The following is an 18,884-nucleotide window of genomic DNA, read 5'->3' as shown; positions in this document are numbered from 1 at the left end:
ACGTTCAACACCCTGTCATTCTAGGATCCTGTGATCCTGAGATCCTGGGTGTGTCAGTTTCTAGGAGTCCAGCTTTCTCATGTTGTTGCACGAGTAGGTGTGGAGCCAGAATCTAGGTTTGCTCCATGCACTGGTACAAGCTGGAAGGCACCCATGCGTGTGGCTTGGCGGCATTTGTGTTTCCCTGGTCTGATGGTGTCCCAGTTCCACTGGGTGTTGGCAAAGTTGTCCCCTCCACTGTGATCTTGAGGATGTCAGAGCTCCAGTGCGATCTCCTGGGAGTAGAGCTTCCGCCTGTGATCCTGGGCATTTCAGAGCATGTGGGAGTCAGGCTCCTTCTCGATGTTGCAGGAGTGGGTGCAGATCCAGTGCCCAGGTCCGCTCAAGATCAGATTCAAACTGTGATCCTTGATATTTTCTAGGCCCTTCCATTTGCTTGCAAAACTAATGATGTCCTCATTCTTAATAGCTGAGCATTTCTTTGTGTAAATGAACTACATTTTCTGTATCTATTCTTCTGTTGTGGCATATCTGGGTTGTTACCGGCCCGTAGGTTTCAAAAACAAAACCACTATGAACATAGTGAAACATGTGCCTCTTTGGCCCGGTGGGTCCTCTTTTGGGTATTAGCCCAAGAGCAGTATAGCTGTATCTTCAGGTAGATCTATTTTCAATTTCCTAAGGAATGTCCAGATCTATTTCCAGAGTGGTTTAACAGTTTACAATCCCACAAGCAATGGTGAAATGCTCCCTTTTGTCCACATCCTTGTCACCATGTGCTTCCTCTTGATGTTTTGATCTTATCCATTCAGATTGATATAAGGTGGAATCTCGGGATTGTTTTTATTGCATTTCCATGATCTCTAAGTATTTTGAACATTTCATTAAGTGCTTCTCAGCCATTTGAAATTTGTCTATTTTGAATCCTCTGCTTAGTTCTATACCCCTTTTTTGAAGGGTTGTTTGGTTTTTGTTTATTTATTTATTTATTTATTTATTTATTTATTTATTTATTTATTTTCGTGGTTAGCTTTGTTAATTTTTTATATATTTTGAAAATTAGCTCTCTATTGGATATGGGATTAGTGAAGACTTTTCCCAGCCTGTAGGTCGCTGATTTGTCTCATTGTCCTTTGTCTTACAGAAGCTTACCAGTTTCATGAGGAACCATTTATCAATTCTTGATCTTAGAGTGTGAGACACTGGAGTTTTGTTCAGGAAATTTCCCCCTGTGCCAATGAGTTCAAGGCTCTTTCTCACTTTCTCTTCTATTAGATTTAGTGTATCTGCTTTTATGTTGAGGTACGGAATCCACTTGGACTTGAGCTTTGTGCCAGGTGACAAATATGGATCTGTTTTGATTTTTCTACATTTAGACATTCAGTTAGATTAGCACCATTTATTGAAGATGATTTCTTTTTTCCATTGTATGTTCGTGGCTTCTTTGTCAAAGATCAAGTGTCTATAAGTGTGTGTGTGTGTGTGTGTGTGTGTGTGTGTGTGTGTGTGTTTTCTGGGTCTTCAATTCTATTCCCTTGATCAACGTAGATTCCATTGAATCTGTAGATTGCTTTTGGTAGGGTGGCCATTTTTACTATGATAATTTTATCAATCCATGAGCATGGGAGAACTCTCAATTTTCTGAGATCTTCTTCAACGTCTTTCTTGAGATACTTGAAGTTATTGTCATACAGATCTTTCACTTGTTTGTTTAGTTACTCCAAGATATTTTATATTATCTGTGGCTATTATTGTGAAGGGAGTTGTTTCCTTAATTTCTTTCTCAGCCTGTTTATCATTCGTATAAAGGAGGGCTACTGATTATTCGGAGTTAATTTTCTATCTGGCCACTTTGCTGCAGTTGTTTGTCAGGTGAAGTTCTGGTAGAATTTTTGGGGTTGCTTATGTATACTATCATATCATCTGCAATTACTGATACTTTTACTTCTTCTTTGCCAATTTGTGTCCCCTTAATCTCTTTTTGTTTGAACTTCAAGTACTCTATTGAATAGCTGTTAGGAGAATGGCTATTCTTGTCTTGTCCCTGATTTTAGTGGGATTGCTTTAAGTATCTCTTCATTTAATTTGATATTTGCTATTGGCTTGCAGTAAATTGCTTTCATTATGCTTTTACTATTATGAGAAATACATTTCTGAAAACATTGTGGATTCATTCAACCTTGAGCGTATACTAGCCACTTGTCTTGTGAACATGAATCTTGTTCTTGTAACAATTCAGAAAGCATAATCTTGACTTCAAGAGCCTGAGAGTGGGGTAAAATGAAACCTAACAAATGTAATGAAGACTGGGAGAGGAGGTAGAATTCTGGTTCAGTATGCAAAGCGGTTACACAAGCAGGAAGACCTGACCTGGATTCTCCATATTGCATGTAAAATTTGAAAGTGCTTGGGCTAAATTAACCAAAGAAAACTAGAAATATTCAGATCACTGACTAGTTGCTCTAGCTACATAAGCAAATTCCAGATGTACTGAGGTAGCCTGTGTCACCAAGTAAGATGGAGAAGGGTACCAGAAGAAGCAGGTCATCAACTGCTAGTGCTACAAGTATGTGCAAGTTTATTGTACACATATGACAGAATGCATGACATGTACATGCATGCATATGCACAAATATACACTCAAGGATGTAAAATACAGAATAAAATAGGATTGCACTGATAATAAAATTATTACTGTACACATTTTAAAAAATTTCCGAAGAAATGAAGGTTATTTGTGTGTGTTTCCTATTTTAAACAAAACATACAGGAGATATGTGACAAAACAATTTGAATTAAAACAATAAGAACCTACATGCTTATTACTGACAAATATTAATTTTATCCTGATTTACATACAACCTAAGTGATAAAATGGAATTTCAAAAACTTTTAAATGTCATGTAATAAATTGAGAATGTATATTACACACACACACACACACACACACACACACACTCACACACAAGGCATCTTCTCCAGTTTATTTTTTCCCTTTGGTAATCATAGTTTCCATTCATGGAATATACTCTTAGGTGGGTTCTCTTGCCTTATTTTGTACATCTGGCAGTTCTCAGAACATTGCCTTCTCTAAATTTCTTCTGGCATCTGTTCAAGAACATGCTCCACTCCCTTGGCATGGCAACTACGTTGTGCAGATAATGAAGTAGAATGGTTCTGAATCATTAGCTTCACTGTGGTACAACTATGAGGGGTTATTGTAAGTACAAGCTTATTCAGGAGATGGCTGACAGGTACTACATTAACCTCACTTTTCCTAGCAAAACTGACTTTTCCTAGCTCCTTAATGGTTTTTGTCCCTGAGTTAACATACTAGGAAATTCTCTTTTTCTATATTTATTGTGTTTTCTTTTAGAAAATTTCACAAATGCAATTTATATTAACATCTTGTCTCCCACTTCCCTACCATCTGTCTGCATGCTTTTTTTCCCTTGAAAAAATTTCTATTCTCAAGTCTGTGTCTGTTACTTTTGTTGTGTGACCCACTTAGGTTAACCAGGGCTATATGCTGTCCACGGGTTTAATTTATAATTCAGAACCTGATAAATTCACCACAGGGAACGCAATCGAAGACAGGAATTTCTTACTCTCGGAGCCTTTCAATAGACAGAACTTGGAAGAAAAATGGAATGGCTCTTGAGCCACTCCCCATTTAAACTGTGGATAAAGGGAGCCTTGTGTGGACTCACTGAAGAGAACTACAGATGTGATTTAGTAATTTATTGCAATGGATGTAGTGAGTCTACAAAATGGGATTTGCAACCTTTATTCCACCCTCCAGCTCTTGCAAACTTTTATATCCCTACCAAACATTCTGTACCCTAGAGTTGATGATATAATAGCTTCTTTAGTGCTGGGCCTACAAACCTGAATCTGGCACTACCATGGGTTTCTGCATAGGAATGGGCTTAAGCAACGCCATTTAAAAATTAGTTTTCTGCTATATTAATTGAATAAATACCAGCAATAAGTTCCCCTATCCAGGCTAACACTTCTTTTCTAAACTGTTTCTAGGAAATTCCTTTTTAAAGAAAGATAAAAATGTTTATACTCTGTAAATTAAATAGTTCAATGCAAATTTGAGTACGAACATTAGCTATGATTTTACATGCTTTTTATACTTATAGTCAAGTTTTAAATATTGTCATATATACTCTTCTTTTTCTGTTCAGAGGCACCGTGAACAAGGCAACTCGTAGAAAAAAAAAGAGTCTATTGAGAGCTTACAGTTCCAGTGGGTTACAGTTCATAACCACGAAGGCAGATGGTGCCATGGCAACAGAGAGGCAGACATGGTGCAGGAGTGGTAGCTAAGAGCTCTCACCTTGAGACAATCAGCACCAGGGAGAGATGGTGGTTATTGCCAGTAGTAATTGTGTGTGATTGTGAGTTAAAGCTCAGATTCAGTGACGGAGCTCCCTTTAACAAGGCCACACCTCCTGAACCTCCAGAACAAACTCCACCAACTGGAGATCAAACACTCAAGTATCTAAGTCCATTGGGGCAACTTTCGTTCAAACCACCACAATTAGGTCACCTCGGAAAGAAATAGTTTTGTAAATGTTCTAATCTTTAAAATTTCACATGTCTCTCAGGCTTCAGCCGCCATGTAGGAACAGCTTTCCTCTGTAAGTTTCCCTGTGTGGGGAATTTCTCAGAAACATAATCATAGCATGCTGTCTTTTATGAGTACTATTCTTCTTTTTGCCAATGCTTTTCAAGGCTCTGCAGTTTTAGCATGCTTTAGCAATTCATGATACATACACTTAAATATTTATATTAACAGGTGAAAGGAAGAAACACGAACCTTAATGATGCTCATTTTAAAAATGCCATTACTTTTATTAGTGTTCCTAGTTTGATACCAAGATTAAGGGTCCAATAAAATGCTTTTCATTTCGAGACATTTCCAGGAGGTTGAGAAAGACTTAAGAAATGCATCGGTATCATAATAGGAATTGATACTTCTCATAACAGAGTCGTACAATAGCGATGCTATTTTCAGTCAGGGCTTTGGCACCGGTCATGAAATTGAGATGACACAAAATGACTTTGAAATATGTGATGTAGTATAGAACCACGTGGAGGGGCATAAGAAGAGCGAGTAACAGTAAACCTTCACTGAGAACGTAATAGTGCACTTACGGCCACTCCTCCGATCAAAGAGCAAGACTCTACAAGTGCACCCAGAAAATATGATCACGTTTCTTTCCTCCATTTCATTTCTTACATAACACACATATTTAGAGTTGTAGCAATGGTAGAATGCTCTATATCTGTGTGCTTTTCTTCTGGGCCTTAAAAATTAGTCACAGGATTCTCAAAATAAAGAATTAATTTAAGTAAAACAAATTACCCCCTCCTGTATAAAGGTTTCAGTTGATTGTAACCTGGGAAGTACAGAAATTATTACTTAAACTGAAATTGAATGACTCTTATGAATTTATTGTTATAAACTGAAGGGTTTTTGTTGTTATGGTTGTTCTTTAATATTTTTTTTTACAGTACAGTATTTATCTTCCCTCCAGATCTGCCATTTGTCTGTGTCTCATACCATAATTCCTCCCTCTCCCCACGGTCTCCATTGGAGGATCCAAGGATGTCCAACTCCCTATCCTGTCTACCCCATGCCAGGCTTCCCCCACTGCTTGGGCCTCAAGTCCTTCAAGAAATTGGATTAGGTGCATCTTCTCTGACTGAACCCAGACCCAGCAGTCCTCTGCTGTTTTCTGTGTTGGAGGGCTATATCAGCTTTTGCTGAAGTGTTTATGCTGCCTGGTTGGTGGTCCAGTGTCTGAGAGATATTGGTTGTGGGGCAGGAGTTGAGAGTGCTGGTCTTACCATGGGATTTGCCTTCTCCTCAGCTTCTTCCAGCTTTTCCCCATCCCTAATTCATTTGCAGGGGTTCCCCAGCTTCTGTCCATTGGTTGGGTGTAAGTATCTGCATCTCACTCTTTCAGCTGCTTCTTGGGTTTCTCAGAGGGCAGCCATGACAGGCTCCTGTGTCACCGTAGCCCTCCAGGGCATCAGTTTTGTTGAATGGTGTCAGGTCTTGGGGCCTCTCTTTCTGAGATGGATCCCAATTAGGGCCCATCACTAGACCTCCTTTCCCTCCGGCCCTCCGCCATTTCCATCCCTGCAGTTTTTTCAGACAGGAAGAATTATGGGTTAGAGCTTTTGACTGTGGGATGGCAACCCATCATTCACTTGATGCCCTGTCCTTATGCTGGGGTGGGTTCAATAAGTCCCTCTCCCCCCACTGTAGGGCATTTCATCTAAGGTCCCTCCTTTGAGCCCTGAGAGTCTCTCTCCTCCCCCCCAGTGTCTGTGTGGAGTATATTCTAGAGGGTCCCCCAACCTTCCACCTCCTAAGGTTGCCTGTTTCCATTCTTTCTGCTGGTCCTCAGGGCTTCAGTCCTTTTTTGACCCAAAAGACCAATAAAAATCATGTGGATCCTTTTTTTGCCCTGTCCTTATGCCCCCCTCCCCCCACTGTTCTCTTTCCTTCCCATCTCTCCCCAACCCTCCTGCCATTTTTCTGCTGGTCCTCAGGCCAGTCCTTGACCTAATAGCTTTTTCTTCTCCTCCTCACAGAAGGGTATTTTTAACAACAAAGGAAGAACATTCCTTGCTTCTTAATTATTGATGACTTTAGAGTAGCTATAAAGAATAGGGAGAAAAATGTACAAAATTATTATTTCAATATTTTATTTAATTAGATATCTCAATGACTAGTTGTTCACATATTTCTGTGTGTAAGAATACAACGACATTCTACTGTGTAAAAGAAAGTCTGTACCACTGAAAGTGATTGAAAAATTCACACAAATGGGTATGCAGCTTGTCATTAGCACATTTCATACATTTCGAGTATCTTGTATGTACTAGGAATATCTTGAGATGTTTGGCTCTAATTCAAGACATCATCAATATGCATTGAAAGTAGTCGTGAAAGAATCAAATGAATGAAGTAGCCTGTTGTATGCAGACATTTCTCCTTCAATCCTTCCCCAAGAAATCAAACATTTTCTTTATTACCAGAATGAAAGAAAGCATAAGTACCTTTTTAATCCATGGTATATGTGTTAACGTTTTGCATAATTTAAATAAAATGCCAAAGATAACAATAATCATAGCAGTAAAACTTAAGAGAGGTTTTACATGAATTCAAATTTAATTAAGTTCCTCAAAGACAGGATAATGGTCAAACTAATTTAAAGCTAGTTTTAAGGGCTGTTTAATCATTCAGTATTTGCCTATAAATAAATACGTTCATTCTAATCTATTCTCATTATTTATATTAATGGTGATGTTATAGTTAAGCACACATTCAAGTTCACTATACCAAAAGTTATCCAAAGTTTCAAAAGTATAAAAGTGTTAAAGCCACGACCCAACAAGTAAACTGAGTTGTCAGGTTAGCATTTGCTCATCGTTTCTTCCTGTACCTCCTCTTTCAATGACGTGCAAACAGTTGACAGGATGGGGTTACTACAGTGTGCTACTAAGATATACAGTGACTCTGATAAATGATGCAGATCTGGATGCTGGGTTCAATGTTTTTAATAAGAATCGCTACCACAACCTCACATATTTTTAATGCTTAGTCACTAGGATTTGGCACTATTTAAAAAGATTAAAGGATTAGCCTCCTTGGAGAAAGTGTATCACTCTGGGTTGGCTTTGAGATTTCAGAAATGAATGCCAGACCCAAACTTCTGTTTTGCTTGCAGGTCAGGGATCAGAGTGTATTTCTCTGCTGTGGCTCTCCTGCCTGTAAGAGGCTGTGCTCCTCACAGAGACCGGAATGGACTAAGCTTCTGAAACTCTATGCAAACTCTCAACAAAATGCTCTTTTTCATAACCGTTGCCTTGGTCATAGTTTCTCTTCATAGCAAGAAAACAGTGACTAAGATATTGAGAAAACAGAATTAACTGGAAACTCAAATAACATCCTAATATGGTTTAATTATTTACAAAGGCACAGCTCACTCTTGTTTTTCTGTTTTTTTTTTTTTAATGTGTACACTTTTCTTTTTTTAAAAAAAAATGCTTTTACTATTTAGGGTCTAATCCTTACCCACCTCTATCATTCCTCCTACAATTCCTAAACCCATTCCTCTCTTTTTAGTACAGAACTCAGTTTCCAAAACAATATATACTTTTATGTATCTTGTAGTTCATTTGTGATGCTTACAATGCTTCCTTTACAAGGATAATTTCCTCATACATCTATTCTTAGAGTTCTTCAGAGAACTACAGTTGTACATGCATCCTCTATTTCAGTGAGGTAAACCTTTACTCGTGCCCTGACTGTTTTATTATCCATTGCTCTCTCCTCAGAGACCTTGCTCCATTTCAGGTCCAGGAAAGTGACCCTATCTTTGGGTATCTGTTGTGGAGTAGAAAACACAATTCTGAACTGTCAAATGAGAATGACCAATCTTGCTGACCAGCCTCCTTCCAAGTGCCACCAATATTGGATTCACTATCTCACCTCAGTGCTTTAATCTCTCCTCCTTGGGTTTTGTAGAATTCAATCTTTCCGTAATAGTCTTGACCTTTACTGAAAGTATATTTACAAAAGTAGTTCTTGTCTTCTTGTTGGTGTAAGTTTTCATTTTTTTAAAAAAACGTTTGTATTCTTTTCACACATTTGAAAAGGTAGAAAAATGATCAATAAATAATCCACCACATAGAATAGCAAAATTTATGGTCTATGTGTTTTGAGGTAAATAATGTGTTTAAATTTTGATTTGTATGCCAAGTACATCCCTAGGTTAAGAATGATAATCTTTTTTGGTAATAATTTAATTCAAGGAAGATTGTCTTGATCTGTTTTATTCTCTAAATATTACAACAGCTGTCACATAGAGTCTATGTGTCCAGGTTTTAGGACACTCATATGTTTTGACTCTTTAAGGACATTGGTTTTAATTATCTCAGAGTTATAAACTAGAAGCAAACTTACTGGAAACAATGAATCATTTATCTGCGTTGACTTGCACTTAAGACAATACACCAACAGAGTTCAGTTGAGTTTCACCCTAAACTCCAGTTCATTGTGCAGTAATTTTATTGTATTTTACCTACAGAAATCCTCATGACAGGACACAATATACTTTAAAACTGCCATTAAATACTGTGAGAGATAATAAAATAGGATTGACTGTAGAAATATTATCCCAATTCTGTCCAAATCTGCTTTTTTATTTCTAAAGTTAATTGTTTTGATTATTTTTTAGGATTAAGCTGGGTTAGAGACATCAATTATCAATGTAATGAACTTAAGCATAAAGATACATCTGATAGTAAGAACATTCACTCACTTGTGTATTATATAATATCCATAAAAATATCAAAGACAAGGTATCATTTTACATTTTTGTTATGTTAGGTATAGCAACTCAGTGTGGCGTGCACTGATAAGCTAATCCTACAGGAGCCTATCAATCCTGCACTGTAATACCACTGAGCAGGGAAGCACTCTTGTCAGTGAGATGTAACGTAAGCTAAAAATACCACGCATGTAAAGTACTTCTGATAACGTTGGCTCTTGTTTTAATGCTGCCAGATTTATATGAAACCACTTCTTCCCTTACCAAAGTACATAGCTTTACAATTCAAATATAAAGCATATGGCTCTCCCGTTCAGTGGGTAAAGACTTTGAAATAATTAGTTTCCCTCTTAAGGACAGGGGAAAACCCACAAACAGTCTCTTTTTCCAAATGTTGTCATTGTGATTCTGATGAGCACTTTAAGTGAGCTTGCTTTTATACTTTGCTAAGACTTTAGGATCTTCATTAATCTCTATTTTTTTTCAACATTCATCTTAATTAACTTTTTATATCAGCAAGTCAGTGCAAAGACACTTTCCAGTCGCTTCAGTTCAACATATTGATATTCCGACTTCATAGAGCATCAATCACCTTGTCTTTCTCCACTTCATTTCTTTCCTTTCTTCCTTATGTGCTTTCTCTAGCGATTGTACAAGTGGTAGGGGCATGTTGTGAGTATTTTCACTGTGAAACACACTTTCCCTTTCTCTTTCACCCACAAGTCCATCATTATGTTTATTTACCAAAGAGCCTAAAACATTTGTAGAGGTAGAGATAAGCTGTTAGAATGATTGCTGTTACATATCTGTTAGTCAAGAGAGACTATCTAGTCGCCCATCATTTACAACTCTTTGGTTTTTATTTCTTTCTATTCATGTCTCACATTATTTTGTCCCTCCTTGAAGTATCATCTTGACTGCCACATATGTTTGGCCAGTTTTCGGTTAATTTTTATTAGATTTTTTTTCTTTATATTTCAAGCATTATACCCTTTCTCAGTTTCCCATCCATAAACCCCCTATCCCATCCACCGTCCCACTTTTGTATGAGGGTGTTCCCATACCCATCCATCCATCCCTTCCTCATTCCCGCCCTGACATTTGCCTATACCTGGGGTGGGGGTGTGTTCAGCCTTGGCAGGACCAAGGTCTTCTCCTCCCATTGGTGGCCAACATGGCCATCCCCTGCTACATACACAGCTGGAGCCATGGGTCTGTCCATGTGTAGTCTTTGGATGGTGATTTAGTTCCTGGGAGCTCTGGTTGGTTGGTATTGTTCTTATGGAGTTGCAAGCCCCTTCAGCTCCTTCAGTCCTGTCTCTAACTCCTCCAATGGGATCCCCGTTCTCAGTTCAATGGTTGTCTGCAAGCAACTGCCTCTGTGTTTTTCAGGCTCTGGCAGAACCTCTCAGAACACAGCTATATCAGGCTCCTGTCAGCATGCACTTCTTGGGATCAGCAATACTGTCTGAGTTTGGTGGCTGTATATATATGGACTGGATCCGCAGATGGGGCAGTCTATGAATGGTCTTTCCTCCAGTCTCTGCTCCAAATTTTGTCTTCATATCTCCTCTGATGAGTATTTTTGTTCCCCGTTTTAAGAAGGACTGAAGCATCTGCATTTTGGTTGTCCTTCTTGAGCTTCATATGGTCTATGGATTGTATCTTGGGTATTTCAAGCTTTTGGGCTAATATCCACTTATCAGTGAGTGCATACTATGATACCGTGTGTGTCTTTGAGTGTGTGTGTGTGTAATATATATACATACATATATATGTATATATACATATATACATATGTGTGTGTATTCTGTGAATATCCACTTGTTTTAATAACTGAGTAGTACTTCATTATGTAGATGTACCACATTTTCTATATCTATTCCTCTGTTGAAGGACATCTGGGTTCTTTCCAGCTTCTGGGTATTATAAATAAGGCTGCTATGAACATAGTAAAACATGTGTTATTGTTATATGTTGGAGCATCTTCTGGGTATATGCCCAGGAGTGGTATAGCTGTGTCCTCAGGTAGTACTATGTCCAATTTTCTGAAGAACCACCAGACTGATTTCCAGAGTGGTTCGACCAGTTTGCAATAACACCAGAAATGGAGGAGTGTTCCTCTTTCTCCACATCCTTGCCAGCATCTGTTGTCACCTGAGTTTTTATCTTAGTTATTCTGACTAGTGTAAGGTGGGATCTCAGGGTGGTTTTGATTTGCATTTCCCTGATGATTAAGGATGTTTAACATTTCTTTAGGTGTTTCTCAGCCATTCGATACTCCTTAGCTCAGAATTCTTTGTTTAGCTCTGTACCACATTTTTTAATAGGGTTATTTGATTTTCTGGAGTCAACCTTCTTGAGTTCTTTGTATATATTGGATATTAGCCCTCTATCAGAGGTAGGATTGGTAAAGATCTTTTCCTAATCTGTTGGTTGCCATTTTGTCCTAAACACAGTGTCCTTTGTCTTACAGAAGCTTTATAATTTTATGAAGTCCCATTTGTTGATTCTTGATCTTAGAGCATAAATTAGTCACTGGTGTCCAGTTTAGGAAGTTTTCCTCAGGCCCATGTGTTTGGGGCTCTTCCCCACTTTTTCTTCTATTAGTTTGAGTGTATCTGGTTTTATGTGGAGATGTTTGATCTATTTGGATTTGAGCTTTGTACAGGATGATAAGAATGGATCGATTTCCATTCTTCTACATCCTGATTGCCAGTTGAATCATCACAATTTGTTGAAAATGCTATCTTTTTTCCATGGAGTGTTTTTAGCTCTAGGATAATTTTTGAAAGTTGACAGTAGACTCAACATGTTCAGTTATTTAGTGATTATTTCTTTTTCAAATAATTCACCACATTCTATGTCAAATAAGCCAAATAATTTGAGGTGTTCTAGAATCTATTGTTCTATAGCCACCCCATTTTCTCATTTATATTACTATATTTCAAAGCCTCTGGTAATATTTGAATAACTAACTACCTTTTCCTTTCATCTAATCTATTATAAAATGATAAAAACTCCAGCAAGCATTTTACTGTGGATAATTTGAAAATCAAATGTTTTGTGTTCAAATGCAATGTATCTTTGTTTATGGAAAATAATTTAGCATTTTTGTGAATATCATTCTTTTTGCTCTTAGATCTTAGGCATTTTCCAGTGAAAAATAATATTTCCTTTGTGATTACTCAAGGGTAATATCAAGTGGAAAATCACAGGTATAAAAAGTGAATAGCATAAAAAAACAGATGTAAGATAAAAATAATATAATTAGGCTTTTGTTATGAAAAGGTTTTTATTTATTAAATCAGATTGTATTTGATATTTACCATGTGTTATATCTCATTATATATGAATTTACTTAGTATATTTGTGTTTCATTCTTAAAATACAATATATATAGCAAGAGTTAATTATAATAAATATAGTATCATAAATATAAGTGCTAAGATTTCAGTTCCTTTGATCTGGTAACTAAATTATCAGAATCTCCATGCTGGGTGAAAAGATAACTCAAAATCAGTTGGGATCATCTTGTGGAAATCCTAAGCTTTTATCTTAAGAGATTGTTTCTCATCTGAGAATTATATGTAGATTTAGATTAAAAATCAATATTACATTTTTATGCTCAGAGCAGGTCAATTACTGAGTAACTCAGTGCATCCAAGAAAGTTTTCCCTAAAGGAAATACACATTCTGTATTACTAATGCACTTTCGAGTTCAGTGAACTTCTCTGTTAGTGGATTCTAAAAGGCTCCTCTTGTACGAGAAGAAATGTTTTACACAGTTTCTTAACAGCACTATGATAGAAATAAATTACTGGTCACCACACTCTAGTTTTCTCACATGCTATTCCAAATCATGACAACTCAAAGTACTCAAGAGACAGTCTACATTTATAACTAAATATATTACACTTTCCAAATGTAAATCAACATTTTCTCTATATTCTCATTAATTATTTTATGGTCTTTGGATTATATTTACAAGACAATAAATCATTTTGGTTTACATTTTTATATCCAGTCTCATTTTTAAGTTCAGGATGACTATAAATTTTCCAAGAGGCAAAATATGCAATATATATACTAAGACTCTAACATTAAATAATGTTATTTTAATAAAAATCTATGCACAAGCACAATGTTATTTTAATTTATCACATATGTGTTCTTATGTGTAAGAAAAAGTTCATTTCTAGAAGAGGTCAATGAAAAGTGAATTTTACACTCTCATTTAAGTTAATAAATTCCGAATTTATTTGCAGATCTTCTGGGTCTGTCAATTCATGTGAAAATATTTTAATGTTTAATAAGTACTATCATAAGACTTTTTAGTTGTTAAAATGAAGACTACATCATTTTACTCTTGTGTACTGTCAATATCCTTAATGTTTTCAAAAGGCTCAATGGTTCAATTAATGTGGCCATGTGTTAGCTGCCTGTAACTAAAAAAGCCATTTCTGTGGAAACTGCTCCTTCATAAACTTACTGCAAAACTTAAAAATATTTGTAGTTTTTGTCTTGAGATTATAGTTGCGATATTTCTCCCTTGTCTTGTTTTTCCTTCAAACCCTTTCATATATTCTTCTTGCTCTGTTTCAAATGCATGCCATCTCATTCTTGTACACACACACACACACACACACACACACACACACACACAATATGTACCTATTTTTTTCTAAATACAGAATATAATCTGTTTATCTATATAATGTTACTTGTTTGCTTATTTTTTTCAGTACTCTTCAAAACATATAAGGGCTAAAATGATAGACATAAAAACCTCATTTTCTATCTGACCATTTTCTTTTAAAGAAATCATGGTTAGGATGCAATGGGCCACTAAAAGTTTATTTCGTTGGGTGTTCACTCATTCTGAGGCACTGTAAAATCTATCTAGAGCTAATAAACATATTATAGTAATGGAATTGGCAAACAATCTAAGGGGAAAAAGTTGACTTGAACAACAATAGCAGCAACTTGTACGGGTTTCTAATATGGATGGAAATGAACAGAAGACAGACCCAGTATTAGTACAATGTAGCACTGTATATCTTTAGCAAGAAAGGGAATGTGGAGTGAGAGCCAATTCACAGAACTTCTCAATAGTGAAAGCTAACGCTCTCCTCACAACTTCGAGTGTTTTGTAGTGGAGGCATTGCAGAAACTTCTTAGGATAGAGTCTGACTTTTAAAATTAATGTAATAGTTACAATATTGTTAATATTAGCTAGGATATTGGTGCTGAAAACCACATAAGCACTTCTATGTATGACATTATACATTTATTCTCTGCTGCTCTAACAGAATGTCTGAGCCTAGGCCAATTATAAAGAAGAGGTACTTGGTATCTCACAGTTCTGGGAACCCAAAGCTCATGATGAAGGTTTAAGCATCTAATTTGTCTTCACTTAGTGGATGATCAAAGGCGAGAGAGAGCCTTCTTCAAACTCTGTTGTAAATACGTGAAATGCATCTGATCATTCACAAGTATCTGCCCAAAGATTTGTATCATCTTTCAAATTTTCAACTTATTGTAAAAATTAATTTGACATTACATTTTTATTAAAATAAAATAAAATTTACTTTTAGTCCCACCAGCCCTTTCTATGGCCACTCCTTCCATGCTTTCCTATAAAACTCTGAGGTCGGTATCAAATTCACAATTAAATTCTGGAGCGATGCTTGCGCAATGGAAAGTGAATGTAACATCCCAGTTGTAAATGGGGGGTGGCTGCATGAGGCATAGTAGAATTATTGAAACAATTTTCTTGAAAAATTACATGAAGTTTTGAAGTAACTAAGAACAAATACTGGACAAAATTCAGAAGCAATGATATAAAACAACTCCATAATGCCTATTTACACATTTTAGTCACTAAATCTCACACCTCTGGATAATGGTGGCCATGTTGCAACAACAAACTGCTTAAAACTTGAACTCTGAGCTTGTTGAGGGAAACTGGGAAGTGGGATTCCATTCAAAATGTAAATAAATAAAATAGCCAATAAAAAAAGAAAGCTAAACTCTGCCTCTCAGCTGACTGTCTTTTATTTGAATAAGTAATTATAATGTAAAAGTGGAGTTTTAAGTGAAGAGGCAGGAAGGAAAGGAATGTTTAAAGTTGCACAGATGCATGCAATCCTATTTTTAAGTTTGTGTGTGATTTGATTCAGGTATCCATGTCAAAGCAGATTAAAAGTCAAGCATGAGATTTGAGAACATATGGAGCATTTGTCAACAGTGACAAGGCCAATGATAGGAATAATTCATGAGTTCTTCCAAGTTTTAACACTCGCTCTATTTTCTAAAGCGTTACTATTAACATAAATAAAATCTAAAGACAGCATTCCATAATTAAACACTCGGTGGATTATAAATGACGATGCTGATATCATTTGCATTTATCTCTAGGAACACCTGCATTTATTTCTAGGGTCTTTTTAGTGACAGAGAAACACAGCTGGCAATGTTATGACTAATGAAAAACATAAAGTTAATGCCATGTAGAACTAGAAACATTATTTATTTCTTCCGCACTAAATATTAATAGAAATCAGGAGACCTGCATCAGACTCAAGATATATAATGCATACTTTCATAATAATTTGTGGTAAAAATGATGATGAGAATCTGTGAGTGCTGATAGGTGAGTAAAATAATTAATGGTAAAATATTATATTACAATAATATGTATTAGATGCACCAAATTGATGTAAATTCAACAGTTCTCAACAAACTGATTTTTTTAGCACAAAGCCTAGTACTCACAAGCTTAGACACAGGCTCAGATAGGTGATTTATTGGCCTGAGCATGTTATCTTAGCAAGTAGAAGGAAGAAACATTTATTAGATGACTTTACCTCCTATTTTTTGAAGTAGTTATAAGATATTTGATATAAAAATTTTAAAGGAAGAACACATATATAAAGTATCAAATATATGAAAGTTTATAGAGTACACACACACACACACACACATGCACACACACATATGTATCACTCCATGTTATAAATATAATTAATGAGAACTCATCTTAGAGAAGAAAGTAAGTATTAATTGCATATAAATATAAGATAAACATTGAAAGAGTCCTGTATCTTTCTTATTATTTGAAAATTTATGGCATGAATTTTATAACAAGTAACTTGTATTGAGAAAAATAATAAGTGATCATTAACATTATTTGTGTCAACACTGATCCAGAGACTGTGTAATGAGCAAAAGTTTGGAATACATGACAGCCAGTGGTGGTAACAGGTAAACTCGTTCTTCCCACTGTCATAAAGTAGACAGTTCCCTCCTAAAGTCTCAGTTTGCACTTAGATGCAATTGATCTATTATTTTAAATCAAAATTTGAAATCTAGTAAGTCATTATTTTGCATGCCGCTTACAAGTAGATCTACTCACATATTACAGCCTCAAATTTTCATTGAGGTTCATTCTCATATTTTAATTATATCTCTACTATTCAAAGTATAGTATTCTTATGTGTTTGTGAAGAAAATGATTTTAAAGCTAGCTCATACTCTTGAATATGACATAAATAATAATTTTAGAAAGGTTTATTTATATTTCTCAGATGACTTTTATTCTTATTATATTCGGATACAACCCATTCATCACATTCATTTATTCACCAATAAGCATCTTCACATTGGCAGGATGTTGGTGTCTGTAGACATGTTGGAAATTATTTTATATTTATCAGATTTTATTCTAATGTCTTCTCTTTTCATTTGTTTTGTTTTATCTGGTCCTCTGATTCTAGGTAATGATATATTGCTTTCTAAATTTTATTTTTAACTTAACTGTTATTTTGTAACTACTGAAACTATTTGAGGAAAATTTGTTTGAACTTTACATAATTTTCATTTTTTTTAAATTAAGGTATTTATTTACTTCAATTCATGACAGCAGTTTATTCTCCATTCTTTCCTCCCAGTACTTCTCTACTTCCTCTCCTCCTCCCAATGCACAATTCCTTCCTTTCTCTTCAGAAAAGGGCAGGTATCTAAAGGCTATCAACCAGCCTAAGCATATGGATAGGCTCATCCTCTACTTTTGAGGATAGGAGAGGCAGATATGTTATGGGCTAGAAGGTTGAGGATAGATGTTTCAAGATTAAAAGAATGTTGGGGTCCCTAATGTATGAATTAAAGAAATGGCTGAAGTAGCCGAAGGAATTTACAACCCCATAGCAAGAACAGCAATATCAACCAACCAGATACTTCAGAGCTCCCAGGGACTAAACCATCAAACTAACGAGTCCACATGTATGGATCCATGACTCCATCCACATATGTAGCAGATGAAGGCCTTGTTGGGTATCAGTGGGAGGAGAGGCCCCACCCTTCGTCCTGTGAAGGCTTGATGCTCCAGTGTAGGGGAATATCCCAGCAGGCGGAGGGAGTTGGTGGGGGGAGGAGCATGGGCAAAGAAGTGGGGCGGAGGGGATGGGATAGGGAATTTCTGGAGGGGAAACCAGGAAAGAGGATTACATTTGACTGTAAATAAAGAAACTATCCAAGAAAAGAAAAAAAAAAGAAAGAAAAGAAAACAAAAGAAAAGAAAAGAAAAGAAAGAAAAGGAAAGGAAAAAGGAATAAAGACTGTTGGGGCCTGTGCAGGCAGACAGTTGTCTCTGTCATTTCCTTAGTTTATGGAAACTGTGTGTTTCTTGTTTACTCAAATAATAGTTTTTCCTTCTGAAATCTCTGATGGGGTTGAAGACTAGATAGCTGTAGTCTAACAGATAAACCTAAGTGGTTTAGGATTTTAAAAAGCTGTTTTAAGGATGGCAATAAAAGTTAATATAAAAAGTATTTAGATACAAAATTTTAACTCACCAAGATGGGATAGGTGATGTAACAGTTTAAGTCACCAAATATAAAACAGACTGATCTTATTCATGTGTATTATACCTTATAGTTTTCATAATTGGTATTATATTCAACTTCTATTTAAAAGGAAGGCTCCTTTTATTGGTCTAAAGGGGGTTATAGAGAGAACTTCTTGTGCGTTTTATAGAAGCCTCACCTGTCAATCAAAAAGCCTGTGGCCTATGGCTTAGGCAGGAGATAGAGATGGGACATCGGGAGGAGAAAGAATTCTCGGAGAGAAGGTGGCAGGGGAAAGAGCAGAAAAGATGAGAGGAGACTGAAGCATGAGTGCATGGTACCTGAACACAGGTAGCCATGACATAAATGGGTGTCTACAGTTATGATCTATTCAGAGTAGAACCTAGGTATTTGACCAAGGTATTTGTAAATATAATTTGAGTCTGAGTCTTACCTCTGGGAACATGGGGTTGGGAGGCAGAACCTGGACATAATTTTAACACAGCCTAGTTATGAGAAAGGATCCCAAAGTAAACAACAGAGTCAGAGACAGTTTGCATCAGTTGCTGGCAAGCCCTCTCTGGTGATGATTATGCTCAGCTCCTGTCCGCAAGTACGGCAAGCATTGGTATTGTTAAAGGTGGGCACCTTTCCATGGCGAGGCTCTCAGGATGGACCA

Source organism: Rattus rattus, chromosome 12 (assembly GCF_011064425.1).
Source record: "Rattus rattus isolate New Zealand chromosome 12, Rrattus_CSIRO_v1, whole genome shotgun sequence".
Lineage (NCBI taxonomy): Eukaryota > Metazoa > Chordata > Mammalia > Rodentia > Muridae > Rattus > Rattus rattus.
The sequence above is the reverse complement of the archived record's forward strand: the minus strand, read 5'-3'. Positions refer to the sequence as shown.